Raw genomic sequence first — 26,594 nt, 5'->3', positions numbered from 1 at the left:
TCACAGTCGTCAGTTTATCTAAAAAATTATTATGTCATATTTTTACAAAATCATGCATATTACTGAAATTGCTTTGTTTAGCAATGCTACCCCAATGATACATACAGTATCACCAGATCAGAGTCGAGCAGGTCAAGCAAAGCCAGCGGGGATTCGAACTAACCTCCCCTTTACAAAACTCACGATTTTTCTTTGGATGCAGGCACTTGGATTGTGAAATCATCAAACATACTATACACCCGTGGGACAAACATTATTTAGGAATACAACTCTCAGAACCATTTCCACTTACCAACATTTGCTATCCACACACACTAGTGATATACCGTATGTCACAATGTCCCCAGCAATCATAATGTCACAATCTGCTATTAGCTAAGAAAGCTCTACTACCATCTGCCATTTTATTTCTTGCATAAGGCTACCATTTTGCCTTCCGAGGTTAAGCTCTACCTCCATCTGCATTTGCATTGCATAAGGCTACCATTTTGCCTTCCGAGACTAAATGCTGTCTCCATATGCATTTTTGCATTTCATAAGGCTACATTTTGCCTTTCGAAGTTAAGCTCTACCTCCATATGCATTTGCATTGCATAAGGCTACCATTTTGCCTTTCGAGACTAAACGCTATCTCCATCTACATTTTTGCATGGCATAAGGCTACCATTCTGCCTTCCGAGGTTAAGTTCTACCTCCATCTGCCTTCATCCTTGCATAAGGCTAAGCACTACCTCACTGCATCGCATGGCTGAAAGATTGCCTCATACTGCATCTCATAGGCTGAAAGATCTCCTCATACTGCATCTGCATGGCTGAAAGATTGCCACGTACTGCATCTGCATGGGCTGAAAGATCGCCTTATACTACATCACATGGCTGAAAGATCGCCACATACTGCATCGCATGGGCTGAAAGATTGCCACATACTTTATCTAATGGGCTGGAAGATCGCTAAATTGTCCGAAGGCGTCATCGTTTGGAGGCACCATCTTCATAGCCCGAGAACACCATTTCATGGCATGAGGATCCTTTTTAATCTTTTGCATATCATTATTCGAAGACACCATGGTTCGGAGGCACCATCCTCATAGACCGAGAGCATCATTTCATGGCTTATGAATCCTTTATTGTACGCTTCATGGCCCAGTACGTCATGGTCTAAGGACGTCATCCTAACTGTCCAAAGACAACATTCATGGTCCGACAGGAATTTGCATCATGTTTAAATCTATGCACAATATATGCTTGTATTCTAATTGCAGGTACACCGGCGAGAAACGACCATCCTGGAAGGAGAATGTCCGCTCCAGTTCACATAGCCATATCAAACCTTAACCATTCTCACAAGCCGCCCACTCACCCCGTCCTGGATATTGCGTCCGTTCTGGGAAAGTCTCCATCGGCATACTACGCCGACGAATCCTGAACTACATATGGCCTGATTCCTATAAAACTAGGGATATGTAGGCATATCAAAAGCTAAGGCGTGGCCTAACTTCTTCGAACCGTTTTGTTCGGTCAAAATTGGCCATCATATCTTTACCCAACAACTCTTTCATCCTTCCCGGGTAAAGAGGGACATTGTTGATACCCAATTTTTTCCTATATATTTTTAATATGCAAAATAACTTCAAAATAGCATATGTATGCATATATAAGTATGTCCAAATGTTTTATTATTTTCCTTAATTTTTAAAGGTTTTCAAATCAAATTATTCCCCTATTTTACCCATAAAAACCCAATAATTATTTCCAAAAATTATTATTTTTGATAATTCATTTATTGAACTTTTATATTTATGCTAAAATATAGTTAAGGTAATTTTTGCATATTTTTACAAATCTATTTAGTATTTTTAAAGCTAAATTGCATATATTGCAATATTAGCCTCTTTTAGGATTTAATTGTGTTTATGTTCATAAAAATTAAGTCCAGTATTTTTAAATTGATAATTATATGTTATAAATCATTTTAGTACTTTCAATTTATTTCTAAAAATTAATTTACTATTTTTTAAATTTTAAAAAGGGAAAACTGGCTATTTAAAGGATATCCCAATTTCATTTCAATTGTAGACTAATTTGAATCCCAAATCAGACCCAATTTCCCGGGCCCAATTTTGTTTAAACCCGACCCCTGACCTAACTAAACCGACCCAACTTGGATCCCCACCTAACCCCTTTAATCCTAGACGTTGATCATTTAGATTAACGACCACTATATGCCCTTTCCATTTTAACCTAAATGACCCCTTACCGTACCTCATTCTTTACCAAATGCCGTCTCTGAATCCCTTTCCCTCCAAATTCACTCTGCAACCCCTTATGAACTCTAGCCGCCGCTCTCTAACCCCACCCTAATCCACCCTAATACCTTCCTAATCCATGCCCCTCATGGTCATTTGAGACATGTATCAGCCTCCCATGGCTCTTGGGTGTTTGTTTCTGTGGTTTCATGGCCAGTCTTCGAAGGAATATGGTCCAGTCCTTGCTCGACTTCAGTTCATGGCCTTTCTCCGGCCATTCATGACCTTTCAAGGTAGATCCTTGACTTTCCTGGTTAGATTGGAAACTTTCAAGGTCTTTCTCACTTTTTCTAGGTTTTTCGAAACCCTAATCTTAAGATCTTTTGATTTTTGTTTAGATCTACTTTAGATCTGTACTTGCTATGAATGCTTTAAGTGTTTTTCTCGAAAGTTCTTCAGCTTTTCTTTCAAAACGACTTTTTGTTAAGGTTTTCCTTTGTGTTTTTCAAAAGATCTCTTCTCTGATTCTTGATGTTGTTTGTGATTTTGCTATGTTTTGTTCATGTTGTTCTTCTATCTGAGTCAGCATGTTAAAACCCTAGTTCCCTTTTTGTCTCATCCGAGTTCTGAACTGCATGTTTAAATGTGTACTGGTTTGATTAAGTTCTTCGTTCTTGTTTGACTTATTTGATTCTGAGTTTTACCATCTTTTAAACCTGTTTATTGTGGAAAACTCTAGGTCTTTTGGTTTGAGACTTTTTGTTTGAAAGTATACTTGACTTGATTAAAGATTCCTTGTTTCAGACCCTCTCTTCTTTATGTGACTTATCTAATTCCGAGTTTTACTCGACTATGGTTGAAATCCTAATTTCTCAAAAGGTTTCCTCACTTGTTGCTGTGAGACCTTTATTTGTTTCCGATTCTCTTTACTTGTTGCTATGATTTCTTCACTGTTGATTCTATGTGACTACCTATCATATTTGACTACTATGCTTCGAATATTTTTCTTACTACTGAATCCTATGCTTATTTTTGCTACTCTTGCATGATGTTTCTTCTGCCAATGTGCTTGGCCTTGCATGTCTGATGCTTCTGTTCACTCTATTTAAAAATTGATTGATCTTCCTTGATTGATCTTGATATTAAGACTGATTGCAAAAAGATTTCTTACGAGCCCTAATTTCTACTCATCTGTTTAAAGTTAATTGATTCCTTTCCTTTACTATGATATTTTACCTTACTGAATCTTTTCCAAAATAAGCATATTTTTGTATCTAGACTCGATTGTTTACTTTATGCTTTTACTACCCCTTTATGGCAATAATCAGTTTGTCTCCAAACTGATTTTCTTTCCTTAATTGGACCTGCTACTACGCGTTAAACAATGATTCCTTAATTAAAGGGGAATCACTTGGGTTAATTGATTCTGAATTGTGATTATTTCCATGTTTGTGTTAATACTTTGCTTATTACCTTATTCTTCACCTGTTTTCAAAACTATAAATACCCACCCTCTTTTCTTTCAAACACACGAGCCATCTGAGTTCAGAACACACACTTCACTCAAAACTCTCTATTACTACTTGTGCTACTACTTTGTCTAGCCGGCTGAAAGCCAAGGTTAGGCTGTGGAAATTTGCTTACTTTTTCTTTCTGCACTTTGCTTCTTATTGGTATGTCCTAGTTAATCTTCAAGCGTCAACAACAACATATTTCCTTAGCTGTTTCAGTTTCCTTCACTCTTGCCTACTTTTGCTTATGTTTATGCAATCAAGTTATATTAATAAGCATGTTGTAATCTGTTCCCCCCTTTCTAAATTAATGTTTTCCCTTATGCATGTACTATGTTAGTCACTTGTTATATGATTTGCTGACTTATGAATCCCAAACCCCCATATCCCCCTATGTGCTTGTGTTCTCTGGCTGGTTTATGGGCATGCCAGCATCATCTATTGTTGTGCATGTCCCAAACCTGATCCCTTTTGTGCAATTACTGATTCTCTGTAATTTAAGTTTTACTACTATTGTTTTCAAATCACCCTTACCCCTTACTATTCTCAACCCAGTTTTAAATAAATCTCTATTTTTGCACTTCCGCTATACTCTTAGAACATAAGTTCTGCCCCCCTTGTGTGAGCCTTGTATTGGGACCCTTGAGCTCCCTCTAAACTTGGACACATAAGGGTTGGCCCTTCCACACTGCACTCATATCTATCTGGTTATGCAAACCTGGGTGTAAGCACTACCCGGGGTCCCTTGAGACCCTTAGGGAACTTTGACACACCCAGGTCTGAGAAATGCTTTGAAAAAAGTGGTACTTGAGGTGGTTTATTCCATAACTCAGAGAGAAAGTCAAGAATCAGTCTTCCTATGGTTGTAACTTCCATTTTTGCACTTTTCTAATGTAATTCAGTATTTGGTCTGTAATAATTTGTAACAAATATTAGGGTTGGCTAGTGAAGAGGGGATGTGTAATTATGCATGTTTAGCTATTAGAAGGGTAGAGAACATGCCTATAGGATCTGTTTATTTAAATTCTGCATATTTTAATTCTACATTTAGATAACATGCCTATAGGACATGTTTTAAATTTTGCATGTTTTATTACCACACTTAGACACCATTCCTATAGGAGCTAAACAACTATAATCAGACATCATGTTTATAAGGTTAAAATATGTATTTTTCATAGAAATCATGCCTATAGGAATTTCAAGTAAATCCTGTCTGCTTCGTTTCAAGTTCAACTAGATATCATGTCTATAGGAATTAAAAAGAAAAATCAGCAATAATAGAGATCATGCCTATAGGATCTAAAATCAGTCTTGTTTAAAATCAGTTGACTCTTACTATTCTGAATCAGTCTTAACAACCTACTCCTTTTATTAATACGGTTTAGAAAGCATGCCTATAGGATCCCAAATCGCTCGTTTAAAACTGCCACTGCTTTGCTACACTCCTAATTAGTAATAGACATCATGTTTATAGGATCTCACCAAACACACTTAGGCAAGCCTTAGGTGATAACAACAAAACTGAATCCTCCTTTGTTAATTAGTAACTGCTACAACTAGCAGGCAGACCTGATTCAGACTTCTTATCCGAGTTATGTAATAATCTGGTCTACTTCAATAACTAAAACTCCCCTATTTTAGTATTTTAAATTCTGACCCTAAATGTGTTTGAGTCATGCTATTTATGTGCTTTACTTGAGGAGGTATATATGAGCCTCTTAGTTGCTTAATGTTTCCCCTAATATGCAGTCCTATGTGTTTTGAATGTCGCCTTAGTCTTTTTACCTTTAAAACCTAAGAGTCAGCCTAAAATCCTCCCTCTTACAGGAATAGTAGTCCTAAATTCCTTCGGGACTGATAGGAATGAGACGGGTAATAGCATGCAATAGAGGTCGAGACCAATCCGTGCTTTAATACCTTAACGGGGTAGAAATGGTAGATATGGATATGATGACCGGTGCGCTAATACCACATGTATCCCCTCTTCTGAGGAGTGTCATACCGGGTATCACATTGATGTGATCCATACTATAAATAAACCTAGGACCCCCCTTCCTTTTTTTTTATATTCTCAAGTATTTATAGAATTGTGACTTCTTTTTTCAAAATTCGCCTTTAATAATTTTTCTTTCAAACTCTTATGTGTTTAAACCTAAATCCCCTACTACTTGAGCCTATACTTGTCTATATGCTAATTGTACAAAATTCACAAAAACTGTATGGCCGGGAACCACACTAGTGGATCTTGAGGTGCCTAACACCTTCCCCTTAGGATAATTTCAAGCCCTTACCCTATCTCTAGTTATCAAACTAACTTAGAAGTAAATCTTACTGGTGTCCTAATGCACCTTAAATCATTAGGTGACGACTCTTCAAATGCAAAATCCAGTTCCCAAAAGGAATGAGTTGTCCCAACCAAATGTCATAAACCCGATTTTTCGATGCAAAGAGGGAAAAAGGGGGCGCGACACCAGTTTTTACCCTATGCGATCGCGTGTTACATAATGCAATCGCATAAGCTTAAGTGTATGAACCAATGCGAATGAGTATGAATACATGCGAATGCATAAAGGAAAGCCCAGTCATCGGCTGGTCAATAGACTTGTGCGAACGTAGAGGACCATATGCGATCGCATACCTAGGAGAATTTATTCTCTGCGATCGCGGTTGCACTGTTGCTAACGCATAAAGTAAATCATGGGCAGTTCTGAGCAGTTTTGGAATTTCACACCGTCGTCCCCCAAGCCATTTAATACACACCCTAGCAGATATTTTGGGGGAGCTTTTGGCATATTTTCAGTTCAAAATACTAGAGAAGAACATGTTTTGGAAGCTAGGGTTTGCACACACACTTGGTTTTGAAGATTTGAAGCTTGTGGTTAAGATTTTCTTACTCCTTTGTACTTATTTCTTCATTTCCTTACTTTGTATTACATATCTAAGTGTGTAGTATTTTATTCAACACTTGAATCTTGTATATGGAAATATTTATGTTAAAGTGTGGATTAAATACCTTGTTGTGCTTATGTATTGAATGATTTTTATCTCTTTTTGAAGTGAGTTATTGTTTCTTTAATTATTCTTATTTTTTAATGTTTCCAAAGGGATTAGCTAACCCTAGGACTCTCCCATTAACTCCGAATTAATTTTGGGAAAGATTATTTGGGGTTGGGAAAGATTAATTAACAAGAACTTGAGGCGTTAACCCTCATTTTATTGATTCTACATAGGGATAGGATTGAACTACTTGTAGCCATTCCGGGTGTGCTTAGTCTCTTAATTGTTTTAGGGATAATTCAATTAGTAAGCCTTGTTAGTCTTTGGAAGAAGCTAATTAAAATTATTACCCGTGGCTAATTAACATAAACTCGTTCATATTTATAAAATCGTGAAATACATTGGATCGTTATTTGAGTGTATTTCACGATGCATTCATCCTTGTAGTCATTGATTACATTGGATCGTTATTTGAGTGTATTTCCCGATGCATTCATCCTTGTAGTCATTGATCATTTTACTTGTCTTCTAGGTTAGTTTACATTTTTGCATTTAGGTATAAATATTTTCTCAAACCAATTCTAAGTGTTTGGCATTGCATAACATGTGATAGTTCTCTTACATTCTTAATCGCCTACATATTGTTCTCTGTGGGATTCGACTTCGACTCATAGTTGGGTAAATTATATTACATGTGACTGTGTCCATTTACTTTTTAGCAGTGGATTTGGACGTCAACATGAAGCTTGAAAAAATAGTGGATGATTATGATCGAGTGAGCTGACTTTGTTGTCTGCCATGGCTGCTTGACATTGAGCTCAAAATTGAAGTATTTCTCTGCTTTGCATTTCTGCTAGGAAAAATTGAATCTCGCCGAAACTAGATTGGAATTACAGTCCCAACAAATCCCGATCTGATACCATATTATAGTTGTGAAGAATAAGATTAAGAATGGAGAAGAAGAAAATTGAAATTGTATGCTCCAGAATCTATGAAGCCTCCGTTACATACAATGTGATATTTAACTTAAAGTATATACATATTTATTATGTATATCGCCTCATGTTTTACTTTTTTTTTTGTGGATTTAGGATGTAAAATAAGTTGATTTATATTAATTTGAAGTGTTTTTATGTGTAGGAATGATCCGGGCTCAATTAGGGGAGAAAAGTGCGAGATTAGAGCCAAAACGGACGAAAAAGCAAAAAAGGGAATTTCCAGCGCCACAGCCAATGCCTAGCTCTAACTGTGGCGCCAGAGATAGTGTGCTTTAATTAACAACGCCACGGAAAGTGCCTAGCACTGGGGTGGACGTTGGTGGCGTGATTTCTGTCCAACTTCGCCCGGAACAAGGATAGTTTTGCCCAAGACCCCCCCAACTCGTATATAAGGAGTCCTAAACCTAATTTAGAGGATATCTAACATACTTTGAAGGAGAATTCACATGGAGGAACACACGTCACGCTTGGAGGAGGCTTGTAACTAGTTTTTCTTCTCTTCTCTTCTTTTAATCTCATAGTTTTTTAGTTCTAGAGTTCTGGATGCTGCATGAACGTTGTAGTTTAAAGCTTGAATTGTTCTTATTATTTTATCATATTGGTTTATTTATTCAATCTTACGCTTAATTATTTGATTGCTTGATCACCAATTGAATATTATCTACGAATCTAGGATTGAACTCGGGAGAGAGAATTTTAGATTGCATATAAGATTGAGTAGAGCGAGATCTTGAACCTGATTAACGGAAAACAGATTTGTGGTTAGGATAGGGAGATACTTAATCGCCTTACTTGATTATTATACAAAAATTATTAATGCGTTCTTGTTAATTCTAACTCCATAGGAATATATGCGTTATGTTAGCTTGAATAGGCGAGTTGTACTTTGGGAAAAGGCTGCGAGCAATATTAACCCTGTCAACCAATAAACCAGATAAATTAATTAGATGATTTAAGTGAAAAAGTCAACGGAATTTTTAGCTATTCCATAGCTCTAGAATATTCTCTCACATGAATTCGTCTCTATAATTCGCCAACTTATTTTCTTTAATCTCTTAATTTGTTACTCTAGATTAATTTTAGTTAAATATTCATACGTTAGGGTTCGCTTGAATAGTTTAATTGTTTGGTTTAATTTAGTTGATAGTTAATCACAGGTCCCCGTGAGTACGATATCTCGACTTACAATCCTATATTACTTGTCGACCACGTATACTTGCGTGTGCGTTTGGCTGCAACAAGTTTTTGGCGCCGTTGCCGGGGACTTAGAAATTAACTATTTTACTATATTAGATTTTTACTCTTTGTCTATTCAAGTTTTTTTTATTTTTAGCTTAGTTTAATTTTTACTATATTTGTTGATATGGTATCTTGGAATGATAATTAATCTTATATTGGTTATTCTTATTTTGGTGATCCATGTCCATATTATGGATGACCACACTTGTGGCAAAATTATGAATCTCAATCTTATGGGTGGAATATTTGTAATATGTGTGGTTGTCAAGGTGACCATTGGGATGGTTGTCCTAATTCTTATTATCCCTCTTAGAGCTCTTATTATAATGTTTCTAATAATGTTTATGAGTTTGATAGAAGCAAGGAAGTAGAGGATATGGAATGCGTGGCTCGTATTATGGACATGATGAGGCAAGAAGCCGAGAAACAGAACATGATGATAAGGCAAATAGTCTAGCAACAAAGTCTTGATGCCTTAACGATCAAAAGACTCCAGGCTAGAATGGATGAATTAATGGACAATTTCCAAGAAGAACCTCAACTCGACGAAGAGCGAGTTCCCACAAGAAGATTACTTTGAAGAAGAAGATATAGTGAGCTAATCTTGGCTAGAGGAACAAGATCAACTGATAAAATCTCATGAGTTTCTCCGCGATGGTCTTTTAAATATGACAGAATAACTGACAGAAGGAAAAATTGAGCTCAGGCAAGAGATAGACCAATTTGGCTCAGATATCCATGAACTGTAGGCTAAATTGAATAAAAAGGTTAAGGCGTATGATGCCCTACAACTAATTGTTGTGGATACTGGTAACCTATGGAGCAAAAAGAGGAATCCCAACTATTTTACCAAATTATTAATGATGTCAAGGTTGACGAAGAGTGCAAAATTGAGGATGTCAAAATTAATGCAGTTTTGGAGTTGGAGCGCATTGAACCTCATTCCAACCATTTTTCAACATTGTGCTTGGTTGGTGACATGAGAATTGATCCATTCGAGCCAATGGAGGAGTCAATGGATGGGGAACAAATTGCTTATATTCTGAAATTTGTGATGCAAAAGAGACAAAACGACATCCCTCACTTAAAGGCCAAGAAGTGCAAGATGCGATACCTATTGCTTGATTCCTCCATTTTCATCCCACTACCCCAGGAACGTGATAGAAAAATTGATGCAAAATTGGGGGCCCAATTTATATCCTCAAAGTGGAAGAAAAAGTGGTGAAAATGATGGCGTAATACCACGACTATAAATAAAGCGCTTGTTGGGAGGCAACCCAGTCTGTATTTTATTTTATTTATTTATTATTTTTTTAGTGTCAAGTTTTGTGTTATTTTGTTTTGCAGAGTAGGGGAAGTCTGAGTACCCGAAGTTGAAGTCGAGAAGCATGTTTGAGCTTAAGTGTGGGCTCGTCCCGACCCTTAAGATTGAGGATCATGTCCGAGCTAGGCACGAGAGGGTCTCAGGGAGTATTTCTCACTCTTGTTTAATATTTTTCTCTTTGATCATGAATCAAGGACTATGCACAAAATATGTGTGGGGTGGGAAAACTACTTTCCGAAGTATAATTGTATAAAATTATTTTTTTATATTATTAGTTTTTCTTTTAGAAATCGTAGTATAAATAGTATAGGTTAAAAAAAATAAAGTAACATAAAAGAAAAAAATTAGAAAAAGCTCGGATTTTTTCCGACGATGGATCTTTTAGACAATTTTCTTGAGGGAGAAAGTCCGATTAAAAATAATAAAAAGATTTCTTTTTATTAGGATAGTTATGTAGTATCCCTTGATTTTTCTTTGGACCCCGGTTCTTTTCCAAGGGTGTAGCTCGAACCGGGTAATTTATTTTTTTAGGAGTAGTTTAGGAAAAAACTGAGTTGCTCTGAGATACTCATTGGCATGGTTGGTGCTGGCACATTAGGCTATGACATACATTCTATCTTCCCGTGTATTTGGTTTGAATTGTGATGTCTAAGTAAAGGAAGTAGCCTATTTTGTGATGCCTTTTCTCAGTTGTTTGACTTTTATGCCACATAGTGCAATATTGCTTAATTTTTCTCAATTATGTGTGCTTGCTTGACTTGAGAGTTGAACATAACCGTCTTGATTGATTCATGTGCAATGTGTATGAGGATTTGTTATCTTCTGTGCTACCCTGTGTAGTCTAGAACTTACCCCGTGTGTAAATCGAAGCAAAACTGTAAGTTGTGCTAATCTAGGAGATGACGTAGGCATATCTTGCTTGATCATAGATGTGCTTGTCACATAAAAATAAAAAATTTCCGTTGCTAGCCCTTTGATCATATAGACCTTTCTTTTGGCACCCACATTACAAGCCATACCACTATTTTGTTCTTATTTGAGATTGTTGAACCTATACCTCCTAAGGCACTTGGTCGCTAAAAGAAGTAAGGCTAGCGATTGGGTAGTAGCTTTTGAGTAGAACCATGGAAGGGCCGGTTTGTGCACTAAAGTTAAAATCAAAAGTCACTAGCCGATGAAATTTAATATATGGAGTGTGTGAAGAAAAGAAAATAAAAGAGAGAGAAAAGGAAAAAAATTGCACAGAAAAAAATGATAGTCAAAGTATGTAGAAAAATACACACCTCCAATTCTTATTAAATTGTGCTAGTGGGAGTATTTAATCAAAGTAAGGGCTGTGTTGCATATAGTTTATGGCAAGTGAATTGGTTGAGAAGAATATGTGCTGGAATTGTGAATGTAGTGTATTAAAGTGCTTATGTCACGGCCCAAATCTACCATGTCGTGATGGCGCCTATCGTGGAACTAGGCAAGCCGACTCTTTCACCAAGAAAACCTGATATTTCAATTTAAAGATTTATTTAAGCTATTTAATTAATAAAACTTCATAAGATAAGTCTGAATAACAAAGTGCGGAAAGAAAAGCCCGACATTGGGGTGTCACTAGTCATGAGCATCTGCTAAAAACTGTCCGAAAATGCTAAGACTAATACAGTCTGGAAATCAACTAATAATATCTATAGGAAGATAGGAGGGAGAAGAGCAAGGTCGGGATCGACATGCAGGTACCTTACTAACTCCACAGATCCACGACGGATGAAATCAACACTCGCTAGCACGTCCAGCAACCCCTAGATCTGTACACAGGGTGCAGGGAATGCGAGTACGCCAACTCAGTAGGTAATAAAAGTAATTGAGCAGTAGGAAACACATAAAGTCCACATCATGAAATATCAGTAAGTACAACATGCTTTCAAATCAGTATGTGAGTCAAATAATCTCGTTTAAAAATCCAATTTTAATAAAACCGTTTAAAACATCTTTCAACAGTTTTTTCAACAAAGTGATGAAACAGTGAGTACAAATGATGAAAACATAAATAGCCCCTCGAGCAAAACATCACTCGTGAATAGCCTCTCGGGAAAACGACAATCATAAACATCCCCTCGGGCAAACCTCACAATTGCTCGTAAAAAGCCCATCGGGCATAACATGAATCGAGAACAACCCCTCGGGCAAAACATAATATCACTCACTCAGGGTACCCACGCTCACTGGGGGTGTGCAGACTCCGGAGGGGCTCCTACAACCCAAGCACTATAACATGCCACCTCATTGCATAAATCAATCAGGCCCTCGACCTCTCATAATCATAAGTCAGTAACAACATGATGCAGCGCGTAGCCCAACCCCATAATATCCTCAAAAAAATAGGTCCCCGACCTCACTCGGTCATAAACCTCTCAAGCCACTCGGGCAATTAGTAAAACAAGGTGCTCAGCCAAAAATAACATTTTATGCATCAAAACAAGGTAATAAAGACTGAGTTATGAAATCAGTAAACATAGCATGATTGAGTATAGATTTCCAATCAAAACAGTGAGAGGATAACAAGAAAAGTTCCCTAAGGGTCCAAACAGCTATGGTACAAGGCTCAAACATGGGATTCAACCCAATTTATAGAAATTCTTTCTAAAATACATAAGTATAATATAGTTTTAGTCAAATACGCATCTTTATAGCTACTATGGGACGGACCAGGTCACAATCCCCAATGGTGTACTCCCATCACCTAGCATGTGCGTCATCTCAAGGTAGTAAAACGATGTGACATCCGGGGTTTCATACCCTCAGGACTAGATTTACAATCATTACTTACCTCAAACCGATCAAATCCCTACTCTGCGACACCTTTGCCTCTAGAATAGGCCTTCAAACGTCCCGAATCTAACCAAAAGCAATACAATGTAATCAATATAGGCCAAGGGACCAATTCCATATGAAAAACTGTCAATTTAGACCAAAATCCTGAAATTCACCCAAACCCGACCCCCGGGCCCACGTCTTGAAATCCGACAAAAATCACAAAACTAGAAAGCCCTTTCACTCACGAGTCAATACCTATTAAGTTCATCAAAATCCCACATCAAATGGTCCCTAAAATCCTCAAATAAAACTCTCCAATTTCCAAGCCTTAACCATCAACTTCATCCCTAATTTCTGCTAATTACATGCTTAAACAACTAAAAATCACCATAATTACGAGTATTGAGCTCAAGAAACTTACCTCAATGGAATAAACCCCATGATTACCTCTTCAAAACTCTCCAAAAGCTTCAAAATCCAGATATAAATGATGAATATAACCCAAATTTTGCGAAGGGTTCCTTATATACCTTCTGCCTAGTCATCTCGCACCTGTGGCCCTTTTCCCATATCTGTAGGACCTCTTCTGCGCTCCAAGCACCGCACCTACAGGCCCGCAGATGCATCAAACTCACCACATCCATGACTCTTCTCTTAGACCTCCAATTCCACATCTGTGGCTTCCTTACCACATCTGCGACCTCGCACCTACGGTCCCCAATCAGCAGGAGCAGAAACATCAAAAGCAGCAACTTCAGCTGCACAATTTCATTTCCAATTCCTCCGTTAACCATACGAATTCATCCCGAGGCCCTCGGAACCTCAACCAAAAATACCAACAAGTCATATTTAAACATATAAACTTAGTCGAACATTTGGAACACTCAAAACAACATCAAAACACCAAGTTACCCACGGATTCAAGCCTAAGAACTTCTAAACTTCTGAATTCGCAAATGATGCCGAAACCTACCAAACCTCAACCGAATGAACTGAAATTTTGCACACACGTCGCAAATGACACTATGAACCTTATCCAACTTCCGTAATTCCATTCCGACCCCTATATCAAAATTTCCACCGCCAATCGAAAAATACCAAATTTTCAATTTTGCCAATTCAAGCCTAATTCTACCACGGACCTCCAAATCACATTTCAAACGCGCTCCCAAGTCCAAAATCACCTAACGGAGCTAATCGAACAATCAAAATTCACATCTGAGATCATTTACATATAAGTCAACATCCGGTTGACTTTTCCCACTTAAACTTCTAAATAGGAGACTAAGTGTCTCATTTCACATCGAAACCACTCCAGACCCGGACCAACCAACACGATACGATGAAATACAGGTGAGGAACACACAAAGAAGCAGAAATGGTGGAAACAAGGGTATAATTCACAAAGTGACAGGCCGAGTCGTTACATCCTCCCCCTCTTAAGCAAACGTTCGTCCTCGAATGAGTCTAAAAACATAACTGAAGCCTCAAACAGGTGTGGATATCTGCTCTGCATCTCCCGCTCGGTATCCCAAGTAGTCTCCTCCATGAACCGACCTCTCCACCGTGCTTTCGCTAAAGCTATATCCTTTGATCTCAACTTTCAGACCTGCCGCTCCAAAATAGCCACTAGCTCCACATCATAAGTCAAATCACCGTCTAACTAAACCATGATGAAATCCAAAACATGAGACGGGTCGCCGACATACTTCCGAAGCTTAGAGACATGAAATACCAGATGCACACCCAACAAACTAGGTGGTAAAGCAAGCTCATAAGCCACCTCCCTAATCCTCCGAAGCACCTCAAAAGGCCCAATGAACCGAGGGCTCAACTTTCCCTTCTTCCCAAATCTCATAACACCCTTCATGGGTGAAACCTTCAGTAGAACCTTCTCAACTATATAAAACATATCCTGAACATTTCTGTCTACATAACTCTTTTATCTCGACTGCGCTGTACGAAGTCACTCCTGAATAACCTTCACCTTGTCCAAAGCATCCTATACCAAGTCTGTAGCCTCGTCTAACTCAAACCAACCTACTGAAGATCTACACCATCTCCCATATAAAGCCGCATATGGAGCCATCTAAATACTCGACTGATAACGATTGTTATATGCAAACTCCGTGAGTGGTAGAAACTGATCCCATAAACCCCCAAAATCAATGACACAAGTGCGCAACATGTCCTCCAATATCTGAATAGTATGCTCGAACTGTCCGTCTATCTGAGGGTGAAAAGCTGTGCTCAACTCAACCTGAGTACCCAACTCTCACTTCACGGCCCTCCAAAACTGCAATGTAAATTGAGTACCTCTATCTGAAATGATGGAAACTGGGATACCATGCGGCGAACAATCTCTCGGATATAAATCTTAGCTAACCACTCTAAAGAATAGGTAGTACACACAGGAATGAAGTGCATGGACTTGGCCAGCCGATCCACAATTACCCAAATAGCATCGGACTTCCTCAAAGTCCTTGGGAGTCCAACTATGAAATCCATGGTGATCTGCTCCCACTTCCACTCTGGAATATCTATCTACTGAAGCAAGCCACCCAGTCTCTGCTGCTCATATTTCACCTGCTGACAATTGAGACACCAAGCTACAAACCCCACTATATCTTTCTTCATTCTCCTCCACCAATAGTGTTGTCTTAAATCCTGGTACAACTTCGCATCCCCAAATGGATGGAATACCGCAAGCTATGGGCCTCCTCTAGAATCAACTCCCGAAGCCTATCTACATTTGGTACACATATCTGTCCCTACATCCTCAACACCCCGTCATCACCAATAGTCACATCTCTGTCATTACCGTGCTGAACTCTATCCTTGAGGACAAGCAAATGAGGATCATCATACTGGCGCTCTCTGATACGCTCAAACAAGGAAGACCAAGAAACCATACAAGCTAGGATTCGACTGGGCTCCGAAATATCCAACCTCACAAGCCGATTGGCCAAAGCCTGAACATCAACCTCAAGAGGTCTCTCCCCAACAGGAATAAATGCTAGACTATCCATACTTACCGCCTTCCTACTCAAGGCATCGACCATCACACTAGACTTTCCCAGATGGTACAAGATAGTAATATCATAGTCCTTTAGTAGATCCAACCATCTCCGCTACCTCAAATTGAGATCCTTCTGTTTGAACAAGTGCTGGAGGCTACGATGATCAACAAACACCTCACAAGACACACCATAGAGATAATGCCTCCAAATCTTCAATGCGTGAACAATGGCAGCTAACTCCAAATCATGAATATGGTAGTTCTTCTCATGGGGCTTCAACTGACGAGAAGCATAAGCAATCACCCTATCCTCTCGCATCAACACACACCCAATACCAACCCGAGAAGCATCACAATATACTGTATAAGAACTTGAAGTTGATGGCAACACTAACACTGGAGCTGTGGTCAAGACAGTCTTGAGCTTCTGAAAGCTCGCCTCACACTCATCCGACCACCTGAAAGGAGCACCCTTTTGGGTCAATTTGGTCAAGGATGATGCAATAAATGAAAATCCCTAAATGAACCGACGGTAATAACCCGCCAACCCAAGAAAGCTATGAATCTTCTTCGAATCAACCTGAATACCCTCACTAGACACCACGTGCCCCAAGAGCGCCACTAAAATGAGCCAAAACTCACACTTGGAGAACTTTGCATAAAGCTTCTCCTTCCTCAACCGCTACAATACAACTCTCAAATGCTTATCGTGCTCCTCTTGACTATGCGAGTACACAGAAATAACATCAATGAATACAATAATAAACGAGTCGAGATAAGGTCAAAACACGATGTTTATCAAATGCATGAATGTTGCTGGGGCATTGGTTAGCCCAAATGACATTACAAGGAACTCATAATGACCATATCGGGTCCTGAAAGCTGTCTTAAGAATGTCCAAGTCCCTAATCTTCAACTGATGATACCTTGACCTAAGATCAATCTTGGAGAACACTCTCGCTCCCTGAAGCTGGTCAAATAAATCATCAATACGAGGCAAAGGATACTTGTTCTTTATTGTGACTTTGTTCAACTGCTTGTAATCAATGCATATTCTCACAGTGCCATCCTTCTTCTTCACAAATAGAACAGGTGTACCCCAAGGCGACACACTAGGCCAAAAAAACCCCTCATCAAGGAGTTCTTGAAGTTGCTCCTTCAATTTCTTTAACTCCGCCGGTGCCATACGATACGATGGAATAGAAATGGGCTAAGTGACCGGCACCAAATCAATACTGAAGTCAATAACCCTGTCTGGTGGAATGCCCGACAGGTCTGCAGGAAACACATCCGGAAAATCCCTCACTATCGGAACTGAATCAATGGTAGGAGTCTCTACACTGACATCCCTCACAAAGGCCAAATAAGAAAGACAACCCTTTCCAACCATCCACTAGGCCTTCAAGAATGAAATCACTCTACCGGGAACATAATCTGTCGAACCTCGCCACTTGATCCGTGGCACCCCCGGCATAGCCAACGTCACCGTCTTAGCGTGATAGTCCAGAATAGCACAACAAGGAAACAACCAATCCATGCCCAATATCACATCAAAATCAACCATACTAAGCAACAAAAGGTCCACTCGGGTCTCTAAACCCCCAATAGTCGCCACACATGACCGATATACGCTGTCCATAACAACAATATTGCCCACTGGAGCAGATACATGAACAGATGAAACAAGAGAGTCACTGTATGCGGAAAAATCAGAGGGCCTAATTTCTTGCTATCGAGTCACTTTAGAAGAACACCTCGACCCTAAGGATGCAAAGCTGTGACCGAGTTCCCTCCCTTGGAGCTCGTCGAGGTCCGACTGAAAGAAGATAAAGATCGAGGCTAGAGTCAAATAGGGAACTCCCTAGGCCCACGGCTAAGTCTAACAAAGCCGAATTACCCGGAACCTGTATCAAGGCGTCATGTCTAGCCATGCCATCTCCCTGCCTTTACAGTTAATGTGTTTTGTACTATAACGGGATTCCCCTCCTATATAAAGGGGATCCTCATCTCTTTGTAAGTGGCGGCTATTTCTCTAACAATACTACACAAGATCAATAACAATTCTCTCTCTCTCTCTCTCTCTTTTCTCTCTAAGTTATTCACTCGAGGCTACCACTTCCATTTATTGCTTTCATACTTGTTCTTCATTCATTGCTTGATATTGGCCATAAAGAGCCTCCTTTTAAATATATCCTAACTGTTATTCCCTTCCCGGTTACTCCCAATAGCTCGAGCTCGAGCCCAGGCATTGACCACGAGGCCCCTTACCGGCCAGTTCGAGGCCAGAGCAATTGATCTCTCAGTTTGATCATAGTCCTATTTTAGCTCACATTTCATCTCTTATCTTCATATGCCTAGCATCAACTACTCTAACAACTAGCATAAAAAAAGATCACATATTTTTAGAGTACCATTAACAAATTTAATTGTTATTACCATTTTCATGGTAAACAGTTTCGCGCCCACCGTGGGGCTAAAAATAATAATGATTATTTTCTTGCTGGTTTCGTTACACAATGCAAGTTATTTTTCACACTTTTTCTTGTCCAAGATTTTTTAATTTCAGGTCAAAATGTCTGGATAAGTAAACAGAGTCGAGAACGACAACCTCAAAAACCATGGAGAAAATGGTGTGGCTATTCTAGTTATTGGCACGCCACTGCAGAACCCCGATAATGCGCTCGAACCGATTCCAGCGGACGCGGATTCACAGGATGCGCAATAGGTCGACAAAACCTTACACACTCACAGGAGCATACGACATGACGACCAATAGGAAGACTAAAACCCCCAGCCCGGGAAGAACATGAAGTTAGTCTTCATGTTATTTTTGAAATGTTACAGGCACAACAGTTGGCTATCGCTTAGTTGCAAAGCCACCCGAAGACTCCCAACACAGTAGCACCAGAAACTACTCCCCCGACCGAATAGGTACCGGAGAGATCGAGCAACGACGGATTAGTAGCCGATTCTACCATCGTGAAAATGCTGGAAGACCTCACCAAAAGGATAGAGTCAGGCGAGAAACGATAGCAGCCAATGATAAGAAGGTCGAAACCTATAACTTCAGAGTCGATCAAATCCGCGCCCCCATCCTCAAGGGTGTAGATTCGAAGAAGTTCATGCAAAGGCCATTCCCCAAAGAAGCAGCCCCGAAACCCATTCCAAAGAAGTTCAAAATGCTGGAAGTCCCTAAGTACAATGGGACCACAGACCCCAATGAACATGTTACTACCTACACCAGCGCGGTAAAGGGCAACGATATAAAATACGACGAGATCGAGTCCGTCTTACTGAAGAAGTTCGTAGAAATGCTCTCGAAGGGGGCCATGATGTGGCATCGCAACCTAGCTCCCAACCCCATAGATTCATTTCCCATGCTAGAAGATTCCTTTATAAAGACACACGCCGGTGCCATCGAAGTATCGATAAGGAAGTCCGACGTATTCAAGATTAAGCAGAAGGAGAATGAAATGCTGCGAGAATTCGTATCTCGTTTCCAAACAGAACGAATTCAACTACCCCCAGTCTCCACGACTGGGTGGTGTAGGCCTTCACTCAAGGCCTGAACGAACAAAGCTCGATGGCTTCGGAACAGTTGAAATAGAACTTGATCGAGTATCTAGCTACAACCTGGTCGGACGCCCACAACAGGTACCCGTCGCAAATCAAGGTCGAGGATGACCAGCTGGGAGCCCCCTCGGGCTTAGTATACCTAAGTAGGCTCCTGGAAAAGAAATCAAAACCAAACAAAGAAAGATATTGGCCGTACGCCGAAGATAGAAGAAATGCCCCGAGGCGCAACCTACCTCGCAACGGTCGGAGGAGGGATAGAGGACAATATCCTCAAGGACTCGTCAACAAAGATAGATTCGACGGAGACACAAGGCCAGCAAGGGCGCCTCACCCATCAGAATACAACTTCAACGTCGCTGTATCGGACATCGTGTTCACCGTCAGCAAAACCAGGGATACCAAATGGCCCAGGCCTATTCAGTCGGATCCTTCCCAGAGGAATCATAGCTTGGTATGTGAATTACATAATACGCACGGCCACAAGACTAAAGATTGCCACCAACTCCGAAAGAAAATAGCCAAGCTACTCAATAAAAATCACCGCCGAGAACTTTTGAGCGATCGGGCTCGAGTTCAGTTCCAAGTAAGAAAGGAGGCTAAGAAGAACGAAGCAAATGGGCCGCGACATATTACCATGATAGTGGAGGAGCGACAACACTCTCCAGGAACTTGTGAAGAGGAGGACAAAAATATCCGTCGCCGGAGAAAGACGAACCCGAGAATACGTAATCGGAGGAGCCCCCATATTCAATAGGGAAAGCTCCGAAACCTTGCTCTAACCCCATAACAACACACTGGTAACCTCTTTCTTCATTCATCCATTTCTAATAAAGCGTGCGCTCGTGAATACAGGTAGCTTGACCAACATTATCAGTTCGAGATTGACAAAGTAGCTCGGACTGCTAGACCAAATCATGCCCGCCTCTCAAATCCTTGATGGATTCAACACGACGATTGAAACAACAAAAGAAGAGATCATTCTCTCAGCCAGCATGACCGGCGCAGACCGGAACGCCAAATCCCATGTCACCAAAGGGAACGCAAGGTATAAACGCCTTATTCAGACGGCCGCGGACTCACCACATAAAGGCGGAACCGTCCCCTCTTCGCCAAATGATGAAATCCCCAGCAAAGGACGGAATTAAAACCATCAACGGGGAGTATCACGAGGCAAGGGAAGTGTTCGCGTTACGTAACGTAGCGCCGTCACCAATATCTCCACTCTCAAAAGAGTCAAAGGGTAATCAAACCATGTCTTTGGCTAAGCCCAATTAAACACAGCGAAGGGCCGTACAAAGTCCTCGCTCTAAACAACAAGGACACATCGGGCCTCAGAACATCGCTTGCGCAACCCGTGATAAGGTAAGACAACCTCCCTCCTTTGTTATTTTACACTAACCCATATGCAGACACCCGATCAGGGCGTTTGAAAGTGTTAACTCAACCCGAAGATCCCAAGGCCTTAATGGCATCCATTGCACTCTTTCCCTTCGGCCAAGCTTTCGTCCCGAAGAGGGTTTCGCCAGCAAGGTTCTTAACGGGATGACGCACTGCCTAAGGAGGATCCGACAAGCTTGCGGGGCTTATTTTTCAATCAACCTCGAACACTGGAGGGCACCCCTTTGAGAGGCCATCCGCTCGGAATAGCCAGGAAACGACGAACAAAGTTCCAATAGAAAACAATGTGCCAGGCCGAATGGTCAAATGAATCGTGTTAACATAAGCCGGGCTCGCTGCAACAAAATAGCATGTACTTATGCCGAGCAATCAAAGAACATCTTCGCCAAAGCATCTCGTACTCTAAAGAAAATTGAGCATTTTCACTACGAGGACCCCTCCGCCGAGGACGTTCCGAAATACTTGGAGACTAGTGCCGACAACTCGACGCCCACATGGCCTCAGGGTCAGGAATCCAAACTCGTAATCCCTCAACGAGGCAGCACAGAAATTATAAAACATCTCCGAAAGGGAAAATTGTCCCAAACACTCGGAGACTGGCATTAAAAACTCGGAAAACGCATGAACCCAGGGTCGGAATATCAAAAAAACATATGCCCTCAATGAGTCAACTCCAAGCTCACGAGTAATGGCCCTTGAGCCTAAACAAACTCGATGACTCGGAGACTGTCGCCAATCACCATTCACTAAAAATCCTGAGGCCGTCTGACCCCGAGCTGGCAAACTCGGTCTGGCAAGATCCATTTTACGTAGCAACAAAAACTGTAAGACCTCAACAGGCATGAAAATTTTGTAAGACCTTACTACAGGCATAAAATTTGATCCCAAAGTTTAGGCTATATGTCGCATTTATAAGACTACCGAAAGGGCATACCCTCGATATAGACGCCTAAACTACCACACTCGGGATAAAAAATGGCTCCGTCCAAACACAAATGACTACGGTCAATACGGCTGCACCAGCCAAATTAACGCGACTCGGGGATGCCCGACCGTCGCTATAAAATCACAGGACATTACTTCGAATCTACTTTGAAAAGAACCAGTTAAAACAGGATACCCTTGACATGCAAACGAGCTTCAACCATATCAGTTCCAAATCACAAGGCTTCGAGCTACTCAGCCTACGAACTAAACCTTCCGAAGTGCTCGAACATCGTCGCAAATGACATGAAATTGAGGTTCTTCCTAAACCAATGATGGGTCAGGCAAAATCATTTCAAAAAGTCCTTAACGAGAGGAAAAAAAGCCTACATATGCCCAAGGGCAAAAGCGTAAGAGCCATTTTCTCCATCCAAACGGGCCTCAGGGCCACACACTAAAAGGTCACAATGATCAAAAGCGTAAGAGCCACCGTCGCCAGCTTAAAATTTGAAAACTTGAGGGTCAAAGTGAGCTCGAGTTGTAACCTGATTCGGAGGTCGAATCCAAAATAGTTAACAATACATGCTTAAGGGCATAGCGTAAGAGCCATCGTCGCCAACTTCACGAGCCTCAGGGCCACATACATAAAAGGTCGCTTCGACCCAAGGCATAAAAGCCATTGCCGCCAGCCCACAATAAAAAACTTGAGTGTCAAGTGAGCTCGAATTGCAACCCGACTCTGAGACTGAACCCAAAATAGTTAAAGTACAAATGCCCAAGGGCAAGGAATAAGATCCATTGTCGCCCGACCATGCAGACATAAAAACTTGAGGGTTGAATAGGCTCGAGTCAAAACTCGACTCGGAGACTAAACCCAAAACAGTTGAGCAAAGCATAAGAGCTCTAACGCCAGCTTGCACTAAAGGCTACATCAACCGAGCGAGTAAGAGCCTCTAGGCCTACCTTATGAGCCCTAGGGCGATATCACAAATCTAAGGATTCTCACCAACTCTGAAACCGGTCCGCCTGGTCGAAAGCAAAGCAGAAAAGGGTAGCAAAGAAATAAAACCTCGAGTTCTTTGTTATTTACAAAATGTGAAAAGGTACATCCCCCATATACAAACTCGAAGGTATCGCATGCAAAGTGGCAAAGTCTACGCCCCGACCCTGAGGGCTACAACCTATTAGCCTCATCTTCACTCTCCTCAACATTAGGCAGAAGAGATCGTGCATCACGCTCGTCCGCCCTCGCTCGAGCCAGCTCTTCCGGAAGAACAAAACCCCATGGCGCCGATCTCTTCAAGTACCCTTCTTTGGGACCTGCAACGAACATATTCCTCAATCCTCTATTCACGATCGAGGTCCCTCTTCAACTCGGCTTGGGCATCAGTAGCATCCTTCAAGTGAATTGCCATCTCCTGATCAGACTTCGTCTGGCTCAATGCTGCTTCAGCCCGAGCATCAACGATCTCAACCCTGACCTTCGAAAGTTCGGACTCGAGCCTCATGATCATATCTGCTTGAACTGGAGCTTTGTCATGAGCCAAGTGGAGTTGGTCCTCGAAGGTAGGGACTTTAGCCAAGGCACCCTTCTCCTCTGAAGCTTGAACCTGCACCTAAGCTCTTAGCTCGCCACAATTATTCCTAACTCAGTTGGCTTCACCCCTGAGGTGCTCCAGATCCTCAGTCATTTTCTGCAACTGAGATAGGCAAGAAGTTAACCTAAAAGGTTAAAAATCAAAATGCATACCACGAGAAATTACCTGCTCCATCAAATAGCTCTCATAATTCGAGCTCCGGTACGCCTCATATCGCCAGTGCATCAAATCAACTTCCTTCTCATTGTAGAGGAGCCTATGGGAACTATCCTCATCCAGAGCTTTCTGGAGCCTAGACCCATGATGGAGTAGCTCAGACCTAAGCCTGTCAAAGGCATGTAGAAGAAAAACTCGATAAGGAAGGGAAGACACGAGATGCAGAAGGCCTATGCCAAAACTCATCGCGACTTGAAGCCGATGGACTTCATTGAAGGCCGAGCACACTTCTGTTGGTCGAGCCGTCTCGGCCCTGGAAGAACCAACCTCGGTGGAAGCATAATCACTCGGAGGAACCGCCGCTCTAAAACTGGAGACTTCAGGTACATCAGGCTCGGGCGATGTTTTCTCCTCGAAGACTCGGACTCGTTTTGCCCTGCTAAAAGCTCCATCATACTGTGAGTGCATATCCCGTTTATAACCATCATCCCATGGCTCGGAAGTTGACAACTCCTCTCCCTCTCTGGAGGAGCACAGACTCGCCCCTAGGGAACTTCCGATACCTACGACGGCAAGGTCAGTACATAAAAAGAGGAAAATGTCATCCCAGTTGTACGAAGGGCAAGGTAAATGCAGCGTACGCACATACCTTGGCATTTTGCTTCCTATCTGCCCCGGGGACACAACTCGCCACCTACGCTCATCACAAGTCGAATGGGTCTCCAACCTCCGGACCCAGCAGGGCAGATCAAGAACTTTGCCTGGCGCCCATGAAGTTGCTGCAGAAAAGAAGGAAACATAATTACTAAACTGGCTCTCGCCACGAGAGAATCTGATAAAGCACAAGACACTCTAATCACGCATGTAATTCCATTCCTCGAGAAATGGAATAAGTTCCACGGGGATAATGTTAGTCGTCCGGACCCAGATGAATCAACTGACCCACTCTCGATCTCCATCTTCCTCATCATCAATAACAAAGGGCTTGGACGAACGACACTGCAAGGTTAGCATGCCTTGATTATGAAAGGGTCAGTACAGCCTGACGAGGTGACTGAGCGTGAATTCAAGCCTTGCCTTCTCCGCAAAGAACCTCATCATCAGCACTACCCGCGTAAACGACAGATGTCTCTAAGTCAAAGTAACCTGATACTTTAAACAGAAATTGAGCACGACCCTATCAAGGGGGCCTAGTGCGAAAGGATACAAGTACACGTTCAGGAATACATCGGCAGGGTCCATAATACCCTTATCCGGGGAAAGCGCCTGCAACGCTATCCCCTCGCCCCATCCGCAGTCTCTCGTCACTATCTACAGATGCTCCTCTCTTATCAAAGACTTGGTATTCAGAGTAAACTCCCATGGATCCTGAGCACTGGGAGTGGAACTCTCCCCTCCCTGCTGGGCAGGCCCTGAAGTAGCAGTTATGGCTATGGTAGAACAAGCAAACTAAAGCAGGAACCTACACGAATGCTTTTATGCTTAAGGTAATGAAGGACTCGATGCCAAGGCAGACGGATAACTACCTAAAATAATGGGATCTTCCAAGAAGCGGGAGCCACCACATATATATGTGGGGAATAACAGCGATTTGCCTACCTAGGATAGGCCCCACGAGGCCAACGACTTTGGTACGGATCCCGAGGTGGTGCCGGACCCTGAGGACCTCCGTTAGAAGGAAGTTAGGCCCCAAAGTATCAGCGATATCATCTCAAGTCCCGAGAAGGTATCCAGCCTCGAAGGTTCCTCCCAAGAAGAAAGGTAAGAACTTCAAGCTCCGTCATGAGGGTTCGACCTCAGGACACCACCCGGCCGTGGGCAACCTCTCCATAGGAACTCATCTACAACGCCTTAAAAGATTATCTACATCAAGTCCAAAGTAAATCTCCAGGTGCCCGAAGCTGACCTTCACTCAGGGACTACCCTCAAAGATTTCAAGGTTTGATACGCCATCTCCATGTGGTTCGAGGGTCCTGACGATCCGAGTTTATCGGATCGCTTCAGGCTGGATCCGGGGAACAACGATGATCTCGGAAAGGAGCCATTTCTCTCAAACAAGGACCGGAAAGAATGCTCGCACCCGAGTTGGATATTGGCGATCATTAACAGAGAGGTACATTCAAGATCCCCGCAAATGCACAAGAATACACAAGGATATGGAAAATATCAAAAGCAGAAGTAAAGAAGATATCCTTTTATTCCATAAATATTGGCTTACAACGGCCCCCGAGGGGTCCCTACATACAATTATAAAAGCCCACAAGGGGTCTTTACACGGAAACAAAAAAGCAAAGGGATGCACACACGTGGCAAAGCCTAGAGCCTAGTCTACTCTCGAAGGTCCACCTCCTGCAACAAACACCTCCGGGCACGCATCCTCAGAATCCCTATCCCAGCCTTTCGTGCTGATATCCCCAAAGGATAAGTCGAGAAATAGGTAGGGATGAAAAAATGCCATAGCCCGCCAAAGGTCCAGGACCCTCACTGGCCAAGAGAAGCTTAGAAAGATAGCAGAGCTGGCGAGCATCAGCCTCGCTTGCACGGCTACTTTGAATCCACTTCTTGGAACATTGAGCCATGCAAGCTGCCAGGCCAGGCCAAAGCACCACATCGAGCCAGGGTATAATGGTGAGCAGCGGTGTATAATCCGATCCCCCTTGTGAGCAGCGATACATAGTTCGAAGAACTTTTCAAAAGCGAGGAAAGTCGACCCCCATATATCATCATCTCGAGCCAATTGGGACAGTGACAGTAGATGTAACAACAACAATAGCAACGACAAAATGGTATAATCGTGCTC

This window comes from Nicotiana tabacum, chromosome 3, assembly GCF_000715075.1.
Source record: "Nicotiana tabacum cultivar K326 chromosome 3, ASM71507v2, whole genome shotgun sequence".
Classification (NCBI taxonomy): Eukaryota; Viridiplantae; Streptophyta; class Magnoliopsida; order Solanales; family Solanaceae; genus Nicotiana; species Nicotiana tabacum.
The sequence above is the reverse complement of the archived record's forward strand: the minus strand, read 5'-3'. Positions refer to the sequence as shown.